Here is a 17547-nt window from a genome sequence, read left to right as displayed (position 1 = left end):
TCATCTCATTAGCATAAGCTCAAATTTATTTGAAAGGGACTTATTATGAATAGCAAAAGATAATCCTTCCACCCTTATCATTCAGGAAATTCCAAAGGTTTTCAGGGCAGTGTGCCAGGAATGTATATTTCTTATTAGATCACCATATTACAGATGATGAAAAAATTTGGGAAATGGAAAACAGTGATTGTTGCACAACAGCTGAATGTACGGATCATTGAATTGTACATGTTAAAATCGTAAACTTTATGTTGTGTATATTCCGCCACAATAATAATTAAAAAAACCCTTTAGCCAATCATAAACAGCTCTCTCCTTTCTTCTCAGCTTTTCCTGAGTCTCTTAGCAGAAGTTACAACCTGTCCACAAACGTGCAAACTGCTGTTCCAAGGTTGGAAACAGAGAAAATAAAGAAAGAGGACCAAATATAGTCCCTTCATTTTTTCTGCCCTAAGGCCTTTTGTGACTGACCGAGCTGTTTCGTGTGTTTTGGTGTTTGCAGACTTTTCAGAAACAGCTGTAGTCCTCTCACTTTACACTTTCTTTCCTGTCCTACCCTCATGTTTTCATATAATTTAACACAGATGCTTTCCGCTACTTTGTAGAGAAGATTGAAATACAGTGGCTGGTAGGAAGAGGTGCTGCCTTATGTACTTTCATCTTAATTTCATTTGATTATTGTTCTACATAATTTTTGCTTCTGTCACAGAAGGACAATTTCTTCTCTTCTTCATCTCATCTGACCTTTCAACATGTCACTTTTCATAGCTCTTAGGACTTTATTCCTGTAAACACACTTTTGCCCCCCAGTTTAAAAATCTGTTTCTACGAGTATATTCTGTTTCAGCCTTCCAACACGCTCAGGCCTTGTTTATTAATGAAACTACTCTAGGTTGCAAATTAGTCATTGTTTTGGCAAGACCAGAAACTTTTTCTCTGTTCTTAACATTCCTCATATCTGTTTCTTGAAGTTTTCTCTGGCATTTTGATTCTCCTGTTGCCTCTGTTTCTCTGCCTGCTTTATGTTCAGTTATGAATTGATCTTCACAGTTCATAATTGACAGTGACTTTGCATTTTCTATCTTTTCCTCCTTTGTTTATTTATTTTACATAGTTATTTCCTTGGTGAGTTTATCTACTCTAATGGCTTCAATTTGATTGAAATGATCCACAAATACTATTGAGACTTGGAATTTTTGTACTCAGTCTTATTCATTATTTCCAGTCTCCTAAATTAACATTTGATTACTGGCCGGGTACAATGGCTCACGTATGTAATCCCAATACTTTGGGAGCCTGAGGCGGCTGGATCTCTTGAGGCCAGGAGTTGGAGACCAGCCTGGCCAACATGGCGAAACCCCATCCCTACTAAAAATACAAAAAATTAACCGAGCATGGTGGTGTGCTCCTGTAATCCCAGCTACTCAGGAGGCTGGGGCACGAGAATTGTTTGGACTGGGGAGGCAGAGGTTGCAGTGAGCCAAGATCATGCCATTGCACTCCAGCCTGGGCAACAGAGTAAGACTCTGTCTCCAAAACAAAACAAAAAAACTCCCAAAACCAAAACCCCAAATATTTGATTACTGTCTCCTTGAAGGCCGTATGTTCAGAACTGAATCCGCACCTTCCACCTAATCTTTTTTTTTTTTTCTTTTTTGAGATGGAGTCTCTCTCTCTTGCCCAGGCTGGAGTGCAGTGGCGCGATCTTGGCTCACTGCAAGCTCCGCCTCCCGGGTTCACACCATTCTCATGCCTCAGCCTCCTGAATAGCTGGGACTACAGGTGCCCGCCACCACACCTGGCTAATTTTTTGTATTTTTAGGAGAGACAGGGTTTCACCGTGTTAGCCAGAATGGTCTCCATCTCCTGACCTCGTGATCCGCCTGCCTCCACCTCCCAAAGTGCTGGGATTACAGGCGTGAGCCACCGTGCCTGGGACACCTAATCTTTACTAATTGGCATCGTCACTTTTTCCAGTTCACATTTGGTGTGTGATTCTTTCCTTTGCTTTGTTTCCTATATTATTTACTGTTACTTAGGTCTTTTAAGACTCAAGGTAGAGAACTACATAGATTGTCTTCAGTAATACAAGTTTATTGTGAGCATACTTGGGAAATATGCATGGAGTAGCATGCTCCTTCCGAGCTCCAGTGTTTTCTAATACTGGGTTGTGTAACAGGCTCCATTAACACAGGGACTAACAGCTTAGAGTCACTTGGAATGATGACTTGAGCTCCAGTGACCCTTGTCTTTGTTCAGTTATCTGAAATCTAAGATTAATTGGGTCATTTTGCAACCGTGAAATTTGGAATATCCCCATTGGCCATTTCAGCCCTGGTAGGGATGCTATTGGCCTTTACATCAACTTCTAGGCCATATATGTGTATTTTTTATTGCTGTGGTAGCAAAACTGATTTAAGTTGAAGCAGGTCATGGTTAGCCATAAGCGTTTATATAGGAAGATAGATTGTTTCCCCCATAAAGGCACTGTTTAAGTCACAGACATTTTGAGGTTCCTTTAGCTCTCCAGGAGTTAGCAAATTTGTTTTCATTTGTTTATTCATTTGTTTATTAGATAGAAGTTATTTAAACAGTAGTGTGTGAGGTTCTGTGGTAGGTATTTAATGGAAATAGGCTAGATAAGATATGATCCATATCCTTGTGGAATTCATATTCTAGCTCTAGTGATATTCTCATACAGAACATAATAATGAAAGGAATAATGACTCACTGTACTAAGTACTATAATAGAGGCAGGTGCCAAGTGCTGTGGGACCATAGTAGACAGTGGGGCTAGTTCTTTGTGTATGTGTGTGTACTTGCGTGGATGGGTGGGGACAATGGTAGAAGTGAGGAGGTGATTTCTGTAAATTTCCCAGAGAAGATTTTTGATGGTGTTTTTAAGCAGTGGTTAATTTTGACAGGCAGAGATAAGGGGAAGATCATGTTGTAAGAGAATATGGTGATATAGAGGTAGGGTCTGTATTATCTCATCACCAAGAGATAGCTGCTAGTCCCTTCTCAAATCAGTTATGAAGGTCTTCTGCATTATCTTCATTCGTTCATTTTCCAGCACAAAATTTGAGTGCCTTTCCCATTCCTGTGTTCTACTGTCTATTTCTTTTGTAACATACAAGTGACTGCACACTATCTGCTTTTTATATTACGGTTATTATTATTACTTTTTGGAGATGGAGTTTTGCTCTTGTCGCCTAGGCTAGAGTACAGTGGCGTGATCTCGGCTTACTGCAACCTCTGCCTCGTGGGTTCAAGTGATTCTCCTGCCTCAACCTCCCGAGTAGCTGGGATTACAGGCGCCCTGCCACCATGCCTGGCTGATTTTTGTGTTTTTAGTAGAGACAGGGTTTCACCGTATTGGCCAGGCTCGAACTCCTGACCTCAGGTGATCCGCCCACCTCGGCCTCCCAAAGTGCTGGGATTACAGGCGTGAGCCACCGCGCCAGCCTATATTACAGTTATTGTGGGAGTTTTGAAATGTTATGTGAGAATTCAGGACCTTTAAGGAGTAGTTCTCTCTGGCTAGGCTGTAGGAAACAGAAATGAGGTGACTGAGAAGATCTTAGGTTCCACAGTTAGTTATGATTTTTGTCTTGCATATAGTGAGAAATGATTCTGCTTTTGAAATATCTCTTGAATTCTTTCCCGTCATTCTCACTATTTTTAGCTCAGATCTTTATCACCAGATTTTTGCAAGAAACAAAACTACCCCCTAGTTTTGCACATTTCCAGTTCTCTTATGAAATTTGGCTTATAGGACATTTAGAAGATTAGGAAGAAGTCCCTGGAGGAAGAGTATCTTGGTTCATCTTATGCGGTCAGCAGTGTTCCCCAATTAGCATAACCACCATAATTTAGCACTTCAGAATTTTATTCCTCTGATTTTCCCATACCACATTTTCCTAATAACATAAATGAAATTGCTATTGACCTAGACCAACTATTATGTAATATGTTATAGTGATTTGGAATTTAGGAAGCATAAAACAAGCTAAAAGTTCATCCGTTTAATATTTCTTGAGTGCATACATTGTATAGCACTAGGAGAAGGGAAGCTACTGAATTCTATGCTCTAGAGGCTCATAGGTTAGTGGCTGTAATAGTGTATTTCAAAGTAGAGATAACTAGTTGAGCTGAAGATAAGAAATTCCTGGGAACACTTCCAAAAGGATATCTACCTTAAAAAAGGTGACTATTATGTTATACTTGATAGTAACTGATGGAAATGATAAGAGTCCACTTTGGTGTTTACTAGCATCCTAACAATGAGCGACACCATATTGTATCTGGGACAGGGTTTATTTGGTTTGATTCTGTTTTGCCATTTATTACCCAAGTGACTGAGGAAGTCATTTAAGTCTTAATGTTTTCTTTTCTAAAAACTGAGAATATCATAGTAACTACTAAAAATGTTGCTATTGGGATTAAATAAGAAAATGCTTGTTTGGCCAGGTGTGGTGGCTCATGCCTATAATCCCAGCACTTTAGGAGGCCTAGGTGGGTGGATCACTTGAGACCAGGAATTTGAGACTAGCGTGACCAACATGTTGAAACCCCATCTCTACTAAAAATACAAAGATTAGCCAGGCGTGTTGGTGCACACTTGTAATCCCAGCTACTTGGGAGGTTGAGGTGGGAGGATTGCTTGAACCTGGGAGGTGGGGGTTGCAGTGAGCTGAGATTGTACCACTGCACTCCAGCCTAGGCAACAGAATGAGACTCTGTCTCAAAAAAAAAAAAAAAAAAAAAAAAAGAAAATGCTTGTTAAGTGTCAGCACAATGCCAAAAAAAGAACCTAACAAATGTCAGCTACCTTTATTTTTATGTTTCATTTAGCTTTTATTCATCTGTCTTTCCCACTAGATTGGGAGCCTCTTGGTTATCAAGGGCTATAACGTAATCTTTTTTTGGATTACCCTAGCAGGTAACTTATTGTCTACAAATTCAGTAAGTGTATATTGAATGAATATAATGGACTCATTTTTTTAAAACGGATTTTATACTTTTTTGTATCAGTTTTAAAGATTCATTTTAGAAGTATTAGCTTTCCTAAATATAGTAAGGCTATGTTATTGCTCAGCAACAGAATTCACTCACAAGGATAAGACTGATTAACAAGTTATTGTTTTTACTATTTCCTTTTTTCTTTTTTGAGACGGAGTCTCGCTCTGTCACCCAGGCTGGAGTGCAGAGGGGCTCTCTTTAAGCTCTGCCTCCTGGGTTCATGTCATTCTCTTGCCTTAGCCTCCTGAGTAGCTGGGATTATAGGCGCCCACCAGCACACCTGGCTAAGCTTTTGTATTTTTAGTAGAGACGGGGTTTCACCATGTTAACCAGGATGGTCTTGATCTCCTGACCTCGTGATCCTCCCGCCTTGGCCTCCCAAAGTGCTGGGATTACAGGCATGAACCACTGCACCCAGCCTGTTTTTACTATTTCTGATTGCTGTTGCCAGTTTATTCATTCAAAGTATAGAAGAGGCCTTTCTTTTTTCAGTGTATAAAATGATTTTATTGAATGCAATTCAGTAAACACGAGAATTTTCTATTAGTCCCCGCATCTCATTTTCTCAATATGTGGAACAATTGGAATGTTACTAATTTAACTTAGGCAAAAAGACAATCTGTGAGGCATTGGTCAAGTGAAAACACATGATTTATTTTGGTAAACAATTCATGTTTTATGTCATTTTGTCTTTATTTCCTCTTTTTCTGGTGTTTTACATGAAAATCTTTTCAGTTACGAATTTTAAATAATTTTTATACTGTCTATTTTTAAAATCCTTACAGTCAAAAAAATCTCATAATTAAAAGTCAATATAAAATACACACACAGCACAGTTTTCTATTTTCCTGACTTGGCAAACACAATATAATATACATAGTTTCATCTGTCTTTGACATACTGTGAATTTTAACACCTCAGAATATCATCATAAAGGTAATATTTTTAATCAAAGGCCCCCAAAAATGTTATTCTTGACTGACTGCCTTTAGAGCACACACTCTTCTAGTTGCTTGGGAATTTTGTGGAGAACAAGTCACCCACAAAGTACCTCTCGTGGACGTTAAGAGGGAGGATTTCTTATGTGCTTAGGCAGACATACACTGCAGCCTCCACTTCCTGGGTTCAAGTGATTCTCCTGCCTCAGTCTCCCAAGTAGCTGGGATTACAGGCATGCGCCACCATGCCCAGCTAATTTTGTATTTTTTTAGTAGGGGTGGGATTTCTCCGTGTTGGTCAGGCTGGTCTTGAACTCCCGACCTCAGGTGATCTGCCTGCCTCGGCCTCCCAAAGTGCTGGGATTACAGGTGTGAGCCACTGCGCCCAGGCCTACTTTTAGTTCTTTGAGGAATCTCCACAGTTTTCTGCAGTGGTTGTACTAGTTACATTCCCACCAGCAGTGTAGAAGTATTCCCTGTTCACTACCTCCATGCCAACATCTATTGTTTTTTGATTATGGCCATTCTTGCAGAAGTAAGGTGGTATCGCATTTTGGTTTTGATTTGCATTCTTGGTCTATTAGTGATGTTGAGCATTTTTTCCTATGTTTGTTGGCCATTCGTATATCTTCTTTTGAGAATTGTCTATTCATGTCCTTAGCCCACTTTTTGATGGGATTGTTTGTTTTTTCCTAATTTGTTTGTGTTTGTTTTAGATTCTGGATATTAATCCTTTGTCAGATGTATAGATTGTGAAGATTGTCTCCCACTCTGTGGGTTGTCTGTTTACTCTGCTGACTGTTCCTTTTGTTGTGCAAAGGCTCTTTAATTTAATTAAGTCCCAGCTATTTATCTTTGTTTTTGTTGCATTTGCCCTTGGGTTCTTGATTATGAAATCATTGCCTAAGCCAATGTCTGGAAGAGTTTTTCCAATGTTATCTTCTAGAATTTTTATAGGTTCAGGTCTTAGATTTAAGTCCTTGATCCATCCTGAGGTTTTTTTTTTTTTTGTAAGGTGAGAGATAAGGATCCAGTTTCATTCTCCTACATGTGGCTTGCCAATTGTCCTAGCACCATTTGTTGAATAGGGTGACCTTTCCCCGCTTTGTTTTTGTTTATTTTGTCAAAGATCAGTTGGCTGTAAGTATTTGGGCTTATTTCTGGGTTCTTTCTGTTCCATTGGTCCATGTGTCTATTTTTATACCAGTACCATGCTGTTTTGGTGACTGTGGCCTTAGAGTATAGTTTGAAATCAGGTAATGTGATGCCTCCAGATTTGTTCTTTTTGTGTAGTCTTGCTTTGGCTATGTGAGCTCTTTTTTGGTTCCATATGAATTTTAGGATTGTTTTTTCTAATTCTGTGAAGAATAATGGTGGTATTTTGATGGGAATTGCATTGAATTTGTAGATTGCTTTTGGCAGTATGGTCATTTTCACAATATTGATTCTACCCGTCAATGAGCATGGGATGTGTTTCCGTTTGTTTGTGTCATGTATGATTTCTTTCAGCAGTGTTTTGTAGTTTTCCTTGTAGTTTTTTGTAGTTTTCCTTTTACCTCCTTGGTTAGGCATATTCCTAAGTATTTTATTTTATTTTTTGCAGCTATTGTAAGAGGAGTTGAGTTCTTGATTTGATTCTCAGCTTGGTCACTGTTAGTGTATAGAAGAGATACTGATTTGTGTACATTAATTTTGTATCTGGAAACTTCGCTGAATTCTTTTTATCAGTTCTAGGAGCTTTCTGGGGGAGTCTTTAGGGTTTTCTAGGTAAACAACAATCGTATCAGCAGCAAACAGCAACAGCTTGACTTCCTCTTAACCTATTTGAATGCCTTTTTTTTTTTCTTTTTTTTTTTTTTTGAGATGGGGTCTCACCCTGTTCCCCAGGCTGGAGTGCAGTGGCGCGATCTCAGCTCACTGCAACCTCCGCCTCCTGGGTTCAAGCGATTCTCCTGCCTCAGCCTCCCTAGTAGCTGGGATTACAGGCACCTGCCACCATATCCCACTAATTTTTTGTATTTTAGTAGAGACAGGGATTCACCACATTGGCCAGGCTGGTCTCGAACTCCTGACCTCGTGATTCACCTGCCTCAGCCTCCCAAAGTGCTAGGATTACAGGCGTGAGTCACTGCGCCTGGCCTAGATGCCCTTTATTTCTTTCTCTTGTCTAAGTGGTCTGACTAGGACTTCCAATACTATGTTGAAGAGGAGTGGTGAGAGTGGGCATCCTTGTGTTGTTCCAGTTCTCAGAGGGAGTGCTTTCAACTTTTCCCTATTCAGTATTATGTTGGCTGTGGGTTTGTCATAGATGTCTTTTGTTACATTGAGGTATGTCCCTTGTATGCTGATTTTGCTGAGAGTTTTAATCATAGAGGGATGTTGGAGTTTGTTGAATGCTTTTCTACATCCGTTGAGATGATCATGTGATTTTTGTTTTTGATTCTGTTTGTGTGGTGTGTCACATTTATTGACTTGTGTATGTTAAACCATCCCTGCATCCCTGGTATGAAACCCACTTGATCATGGTGGATTATCTTTTTGATATGTTGTCGGATTTGGTTAGCTAGTATTTTGTTAAGGATTTTAACTTATATGTTAATCAGGGATATTGGTCTATAGTTTTCTTTTATGGTTACATCCTTTCCTGGTTTTGGTATTAGGGTGATACTGGCTTCATAGAATAATTTCAGGAGGGTTCCCTTTCTCTGACTTGTGGTATAGTTTCAGTAGGATTGGTACCAAATCTTTGAATGTCTGGTAGACTTCTGCTGTGAATCTCTCTAGTCCTGGACTTTTTTGTTGGGTTTTTTTTTTTTTTTTTTTTTTGCTATGAAATCTCATTCTTGTCCCCTAGTCTGGAGTGCAATGGGATGATTTTGACTCACTGTAACCTCCGCTTCCTGGGTTCAGGCGATTCTCCTGCCTCAGCCTCCTGAGTAGCTGGGGTTACAGGTGCATACCACCACGCCCAGCTAATTTTTTGTGTTTTAAGTAGAAACGGGGTTTCACCATGTTGGGCAGGCTGGTCTCGAACTCCTGACCTCAGGTGATCCGCCCGCCTCGGCCTCCCAAGTGTCTTGTTGGTAATTTTTAAGTTATACCATTTCAATCTCGCTGCTTGCTGTCTATCTGTTCAGAGTATCTAATTCTTCCTGATTTAAGCGAGGAAGGTTTTATCTTTCCAGGAATTTATCATCTCCTCTAGGTTTTCTAGTTTATGCACATAAAGGGGTTCGTAGTAGCCTTGAATGATCTTTTGTATTTCCTTGGTATCAATTGTAATATCTCCCTTTTTGGTTCTAATTGAGCTTATTTGAATTTTCTTTCTTCTTTTCTTGGTAATCTTGTTAATGTTCTATTAATTTTATTTTATCTTTTCAAAGAACCAGCTTTTTGTTTCATTTATCTTTTGTATTTTTTTGGTTTTAATTTAATTTATTTCTGCTCTGATCTTGGTTATTTCCTTTCTTCTACTGGGTTTGGGTTTGGGTTGTTCTTGGTTCTCTAGTTCCTTGAGGTGTGGCCTTAGATTGTCTGTCTGTGCTCTTTCAGAGTTTTTGATGTAGGCGTTTAGGGTTATGAACTTTCCTCTAAGCACTGCCTTTGCTGTGTCTCAGGGGTCTTGATAGATTGTGTCACTATTGTTCAGTTCGAAGAATTTTTAAATTTCCATCTTGATTTCATTTTTGACCCAATGACATTCAAGAGCAGGTTATTTAATTTCCATGTATTTGCATGATTTTGAAGGTTCCTTTTAGAGTTGATTTCCAATTTTATTCCACTATGATCTGAGAGAGTACTTGATATAATTTCAGTTTTCTTAAGTTTATTGAGGCTCGTTTTGTGGTCTCTCATGTGGTCTATCTTGGAGAAAGTTCCATGTGCTGTTGAATAGAACGTATATTCTGTGGTCGTTGAGTAGAATGTTCTGTATATATCTGTTAAGTCCATTTGTTCCAGGGTGTAGTTTAAATCCATTGTTTCTTTGTTGACTTTTTGTCTTGATGACCTGTCTAGTGCTGTCAGTGGAGTGTTGAAGTTCCCCACTATTATTGTTGCTGTCTCATTTCTTAAGTCTATTAGTAATTGTTTTATAAATTTGGGAGCTCCAGTGTTAGGTGCATATATATTTAGGATTGTGGTATTTTCCTGTTGGACAAGGCCTTTTATCATTATATAATGACTCTCTTTGTCTTTTTTAATGGCTGTTGCTTTAAAGTTTGTTTTGTCTGGTATAAGAATAGCTATTCCTACTCACTTTTGGTGTCCATTTGCATGCAACGTCTTTTTCTACCCCTTTACCTTAAGTTTATGTGAGTCCTTATGTGTTAGGTGTGTTTCTTGAAGGCAGCAGATGGTTGGTGAATTCTTACCCATTCTGCAATTCTCTCTCTCTCTCTATATATATAGATATATTTATTTATTTATTTTGAGACGAAGTCTCATTCTTGTCCCCCAGTCTGGAGTGCAGTGGCGCAATTTTGCCTCACTGCAACCACTGCCTCCCGGGTTCAAGTGATTCTCCTGCCACAGCCTACTGAATAGTTGGGATTATAGGTGCGCACCACCACACCTGGCTAATTTTTGTATTTTTAGTAGAGACAGGGTTTCACCATGTTGTCCAGGCTGGTCTCAAACTCCTGACCTTGTGATCTGCCTACCTCAGCCTCCCAAAGTGTTGGGATTACAGGTGTGAACTACCACGCCTGGCCAATTCTGTATCTTAAGTAGAATGTTTAGACCATTTACGTCAGCGTTGGTATTGAGATGTGAGGTATCGTTCCACTCATTATGTGATTTGTTGCCTGTATACCTTGTTTTTTTTGTTTTGTTTTGTTTTTTAAATTGTATTTTTGTTTTATAGGTCCTGTGAGATTTATGCTTTAAAGGGGTTCTGTTTTGATGTGTTTCCTGGCTTTGTTTCAAGATTTAGAGCTCCTTTTAGCAGTTTTTGTAATGCTGACTTGGTAGTGGCAAATTCCCTCAGCATTTGTTTGTCTGAAAAATACTTTATCTTTCCATCATTTATGAAGCTTAGTTTCGCTGGGTGCAAAATTCTTGGCTGATGATTGTTTTGTTTGAGGAGGCTGAAGACAGGGCCCCAGTCCCTTCTAGCTTGTAAAGTTTTTGCTGAGAAATCTGCTGCTAATCTGATAGGTTTTCCTTTAAAGGTTACCTGGTGCTTTTTCCTCGTGGCTCTTAAGATTCTTTTCTTTGTCTTAACTTTAAATAATTTAATGACAGCGTGCCTAGGCGATGATCTTTTTGCAGTGAATTCCCCAGGTGTTCTTTAAGGTTCTTGTATTTGGATGTCTAGGTCTCTATTAAGGCCGGGGAATTTTTCCTCGATTATTCCCCCAAATATTTTTCCAGGCTTTTAGATTTATCTTCTTTCTCAGGAACGCTGATTATTCTTAGTTTTGGTCGTTTAACATAATCCCAGACTTCTTGGAGGCTTTGTCCATATTTTCTTACTCTTTTTCTTTTGTCTTCGTTGGATTGGGTTAATTCAAAAACCTTGTCTTTGAGCTCTCAAGTTCATTCTTCTACTTGTTTGAGTCTATTGCTGAGACTGTCCAGAGCATTTTGCATTTCTATAAATGTGTCCATTGTTTCCTGAAGTTTTGTTTTTTATTTATGCTATCTATTTCATTGAATATTTCTTCCTTCAATTCTTGTATTTTTTTTTTTTTTTGAGACGGAATCCCACTCTGTCGCCAGACTGGAGTGCAGTGGTGCGACCTCGGCTCACTGCAACCTCCAGCTCCCAGGTTCAAGTGATTATCCTGCCTCAGCCTCTGGAGTAGCTGGGACTACAGGTGCGCACCACCACGCCAAGCTAATCTTTGTATTTTTAGTAGAGATGGGGTTTCACCATGTTGGCCAGGATGATCTCGATCTCCTGACCTCGTGATCCGCCCGCCTCGGCCTCTCAAGTGCTGGGATTACAGGCGTGAGCCACCGCACCTGGCCCATATTTCTCTTGGCTCTTTAAATGGTCTCAGCTCCAGGTAAGGTCTGAATCTTCTCCCATAATCTAGACCTTCACGTTCCCCAGTTGGGGGTGTGTGTTCGGGGGTGGACAATCTCCCTTTCCCACTTCCACAGCTTGGGCACTCAAAATATTTGGGGTGTCTGCCAGGTCCTGCAGGAGCAGTCCACTTCCTTCAGAGGGTCTCTGGGTTTTCTTGGCTTTCCTAATGTATTCCTGCAGTCATTCTGGAGCAAAAGTTCAAGATGTGGGCCTCCACACACGGCTCTGAGTGGGAGGTGCAATCTAGTCCTGCCTCCTGTCTGCCATGATATCTGGTCTTGTTTTTTAATCCAACTTGCCACTCTACCTTTAATGTGGAACGTTTAGACCATTTACATTCAAGGTTAACATTGAAATGTGAGGTTTTGGCCAGGCGCAGTGGCTCATGCCTGTAATCCCAGCACTTTGGGAGGTTGAGGTGGGCAGATTACCTGAGGTCGGGAGTTCGAGAACAGCCTGACCAATGTGGAGAAACCCCATCTCTACTAAAAATACAAAATTAGCTGGATGTGATGGCACATGCCTGTAATATCAGTCACTCAGGAGGCTGAGGCAGGAGAATCGCTTGAACCCAGGAGGTGGAGGTTGCAGTGAGCCAAGATCATGCCATTGCACTCCAGCCTGGGCAACAAGAGCAAAACTCTGTCTCAAAAAAAAAGAAATGTGAGGATTTGATCCTATCATGAAGTCGTTAACTGGTTGTTTTGTAGACTGTATTGTATAGTTTCTTTATAGGGTCTGTGGGCTATGTACTTAAGTGTGTTTTTGTGGTAGCAGGTATCATTCTTTTGTTTCCATGTTTAGAACTCCCTTAAGGATCTCTTGTAATGTTGGGTCTAGCGGTAATGAATTGTCTTAGTGCTTGCTTGTTTGGAAAACATGTTATTTTTCTTCTGCTTTTGAAGCTTAATTTGTGGGAGGGATATGAAATTCTTGGTTGGAATTTCTTTTCTTTTAGAATGCTGAAAATTGGCTGGGTGCAGTGGCTTACACCTGTAATCCCAGCACCATTTTGGAGGCCAAGGCGGGCAGATTGCTTGAGGTCAGGAGTTTGAGACCAGCCTGGCCAAAATGGTGAAACCCTGTCTCTACTAAAAATATAAAATTTGGCTGGGAATGGTGCCACGTACCTGAAATCTTAGTTACTTGAGTGTCTGAGGCATGAGAATCGCTTGAACCCAAGAGGCAGAGGTTTAGTGAGCCGAGATCACATCACTGCACTCCAGCCTGGGTGACAGAGCAAGACTTCATCTCAAAAAAAAAAGCTTGCTGAAAATAATCCCCCTAGTTTCTCCTAGCTTGTAAAATTTCTACCGAGAAGCACACTGGTAGCCCGATGGGGTTTCCTTTGTATGTAACCTGACCTTTTTCTTTAGCTTTAAGATTTTTTTTTTCTTTTAACATTGACCTTGGATGGCCTGGTGAGTATATGCCTTGGTGATGTTCATTTTGTTTGTTATCTCCCAAGTGTTGTCTGGATTTGTATATTATCTCACAGGTGTTGTCTGGATTTGTTGTATCTGGATGTCTATCACTCTAGCAAGATGAGGGAAATTTTTTTGAGTTAGTTCCTCAAATATATTTTCCAGGTTGTTTGCTTTTTCTCCTTCTGTATCATGAATGCTAATAATTTATAGGTTTCATCGCTTTACATAATCCTGTGTTTCTTAAAGACTTTGTTCAATTTTAAAAGTTCATTTTCCTCTATTTTTGTGTGACTGGGTTAGTTCAAAAGATCAGCCTTCATTCCTTTCTTCTTTATTCCTTTTGTTTGTCTGTTTTGCAGTGATATGATCACGGCTCACTGCAGCCTTGGACTCCCAGGCTCAGGTGATCCTTTCACCCCAGCCTCCCAGGTAGCTAGAACTATAGGTGCGAGCCACCATACCCAGCTAATTTTTAAATTTCTTTGTAAAAACGTGGTCTCTTTATGTTTTCCAGGATGGTCTCAAGTTCCTTGGCTCAAATGATCTTCCTGCCTCAGCCTCCTCAAGTGTTGGGATTATAGACATGAGCCACCATGCCTGGCCTGAAATTCTTTCTTTTGCTTGGTCCAGTCTATTGATAAAGCTTTCAGTTATATTTTGAAATTTCTTAAGTAAACCTTTTTCAGTCCCAGAAGCTCTGATTGATTTCTTTTAAAGATCTTTACCTCTTCTTTTATTTGCTAGATTTCCTTTGAAGTGTGTTAGTATTGATTTTCAGTCTTGTCTTGGATGTCTTTGAGCTTCCTTGCAACCCATGCTTTGAGTTCTTTGTCATTTCTGAGTGTCCTTTTTGGTTGAGGACCGTTGCTGGAGAGCTAGTGTGATCCTTTTGTGGTGGCACTACATTCAGATTTTTCATGGTGTCAGTATTCTTGCACTGGTTTCTGCCCATCTGGAGACACTGGCACTGCTAATTTGTGTGATTATTTTTGTACTGGTAGGATTTTTTCTTTCTTATAATGTTTTTTCTTCTTTCCCTTTCCCCTTCTCCTTAGGGGGTGTAAGTGGAAATAATGCTGTGTAGAGTCGTTTGGCTTTGTTTTTATAGTCCTATGCACTTCAGTTGGCAGGTTTTATATTGGGCTGTGGAGTTTGTCCTGTAAACCAGTGGAAGGCCCTTATGGGTAAGAGCCAGGTGTTGCCAGTGTGACTGGGTATATATTTGATCCTTGTTTACTGGGAGCAGCTCTCCGTTGCCTCAGGCAGTGGGCTGATTTGTGGATTGTATAGTGGTCTGAGTTTCCTGCTCAGCCCTGAGGGGGCAGAGGGCAAGATATGTAGGGCTGGACTGGGCACTTTCACCGCCAGGTCCTCCAATGGCAAGCACAAGCGTCAGTGCATAGGGAGAATCCAGTGGGTAGTCACCAAGCACCCAGAGGTGTACCTGGGTGTGGCGCTGGGAGACCTCCTTGGCCCTAAGTTCTCTACACAGGGATGTGCGGCAGCTTAAACTCCTAATCCTGAAGAGTAGGTGCTCCAGATGACTGGACATCTGCCTGGGCATGAAGTGGAGAGGGTCCCCCCGGACCCCACCACCACTAAGATGTCTGTGGAGGAGGGTTGGGGTGATCTAAGCTGCTGTACCAGGCAAGCAGGTGCTCTGAATGCCTGGAGATATGCCTGGGCATGAAGCAGGGAGGGCCTACCTGTACCCAGATCTCTTCATAGGAAGAGTGGCATGGCCCAAGATGGCAGTTTGGGCAAATAGGTACTTTGAATATCTGAAGATCTTCTTGGGCAATGGTGCGGAAGGGCCCTGTTGCACCATAATCTATCTACAGAAGGATGGAGCAGTTCAGGCTGCTGATCCAGGTGAGTGGGTGCTCTGAATGTCTGGGAGATCTGTCTGAGTGTGAAGCAGAGAGGGGCCTCCCTACGCTAGGATCTCTGCACAGGAAGGGTGAGGCAGATCAGGCTGCTGATCCTGGTGAGCAGATGCTCTGAATGCCTGGGAGATCTGTCTGAGTGTGAAGCAGAGAGGGCCTCCCTACACTAGGATCTCTGCATAGGAAGGGTGAGGTAGATCAGGCTGCCGATTCAGGTGAGCAGATGCTCTGAATGCCTGGAGATTTGCCTGGGCCTGGAGCAAAGAGGGCCCCTCTGCACAGAATCTCTGTACAGGAAAAGTGGGCAACTCAATCTGCTAGTCCATATGATCAGGTGCATCAGATACCTGGATATCTGTTTCCATGTGGAGTGGAGAGGGCCCCACTGTACCACAGTCTATGCACAGGAAGGATAAGGCAGCTCAGACTGCGGATGTAGGTGAGGGGGTGCTCTGAATACCTCTAGATCTGCCTACATGTGGAGCAGAGAGGCCTCCCCTGTGCCATGATCTATATCCATGAAGGGTGAGGTGGTTCAGCCTGCTTGTCCAGGCAAACAGTTGCTCCAAATGCCTGGATTTTTGCCAGGGAGTAGAGCAGAGAGGGCCCTGCTGCACCACATTCTCAGAGGAACAGGCTGTGGCAACCAGCCATGACACATGCAGACCAGTTCCAGGTTGCCAACCTGGATCTGGCTCCAAATCTGGTTGTCCAGGAGAAACTACAGTCGTAGCAGCTCTCCTCTCATCCTAGACCTGCAGCGGAGGAGAGCACAATCCTGGCACCTAGTGCTGAGGCACTAACTACAGTGTGGCTGTGAAGACCCCTGTCCTGCTCCAGAGCCAGATGCCTATGTGGCCATGCTGCTGGGTTGCCAAAGAATGGTTGACTTGTATGCACCCACATTTAAAATGGTGTTCTGTTCTCCGTCCTGGGTCTGGAAATGCCAGTAGCTTTTCCCAGTGTCTGTCCCTCACAGCATCTCCAAACCAGCCTGTCCCCAAGTTAGATCCAGGTCTTGGAAGAAACAAAGTGCTCTTTCTTGACCTGGGTTGCTTAGATCCCCAGTGGAAAAGTGAGTCACAGAGGGAGGCTTTCTGACTGTCTTGCATACTTGGGCTTCCCTCACTTTTATCAATTGGATGCCATCATAGGGGCTGTTTGTGTTTGTGTGTCTTCCTTGGATCTCGGGTGTCCATCACGATTCCAGTGGATTCCTGTTTTCCTTTGTGAATTAAAGCTCTCAGAGTTGACCTTTGTACACTATCTTGCTATTTTCGAGAGAATAAGGCCCACTAAAAGCCTCTAATCTGCCATCTTGGAAATAAAAAAGGATTTAGAATATAATCTTAATTGAGAAAGCAGTGGCAGGGTTTGAGAGGATTGACTCCAATTTTGAAAGTTCTACTTGTGGGTAAGATGCATCAAACAGCATCACATGCTATAGAGAAATCTTTTGGGAAGGAATAATTAATTGATGTGGCAAACTTCGTTGTTGTCTTATTTTAAGAAATTTCTACAGCTACCCCAACATTTTGCTACCACCGCACTGATCAGGAAGAAGTTATTAACATAGAGGCAAGACTCTCCACCAGCAAAAAGATTTTGACTCGTTGTAGATTCAGATGATCATTGGCATTTTTAGCAATAAAGTGTTTAAAATCTTTTTTACTTTTGATTTTTATGGCTACATAGTAGGTGTATATATTGGGTACATGAGATATTTTGATACAGGCATATAATGCATAACAATCATCAGGGAATAGTGGGTATCCTTCACCTCAAACATTATTTTTATATTGAGGTGTATATATATTTTTTCAGACATAATGCTATTATATACGTAATAGACTACAGTATAGTGTAAACATTTATATGTCCTGGGAAAACAAACATTTTTGTCTTATTTGCTTTATTGTGGTATTTGCTTTATTGATGTGGTCTGAAACCGAACCTGCAGTATCTCTGAGATATGCCTATATGTCTTTCCTGTGACTACTTTTAGTATTTTTTCTCTATACAAAATTTATACCTATACAAATTGCTGATGTTCAGCAATTTGATCATAATATATCTTGGCTCTCTTTCTCACCTTCTCTCTCTCTCTTTGTGTTTTATCTTTTAAAATTTGTTGAATTTGATGCATCTGTGTGGGTTTATGGTTTACATAAAATTTGGAAAATGTTTCTCCTTATTTCCCTCCTTCCTTGCCTTACTTTTCTTTCATTACTTCCCTTCCT

General features: G+C 41.0%; 1 protein-coding gene across 2 annotated transcripts in view; it reads left to right on the top strand.

The window, feature by feature from the left end:
* STK3 (serine/threonine kinase 3) overlaps nt 1-17547 on the top strand; it is a 332625-nt gene that overhangs the window by 16881 nt on the left and 298197 nt on the right. The gene's annotated exons all lie outside the window — the stretch shown is intronic.

This window comes from Chlorocebus sabaeus, chromosome 8 (assembly GCF_047675955.1).
Source record: "Chlorocebus sabaeus isolate Y175 chromosome 8, mChlSab1.0.hap1, whole genome shotgun sequence".
NCBI classification, from domain to species: Eukaryota; Metazoa; Chordata; class Mammalia; order Primates; family Cercopithecidae; genus Chlorocebus; species Chlorocebus sabaeus.
This window is presented reverse-complemented; position numbering and strand designations above follow the sequence as displayed.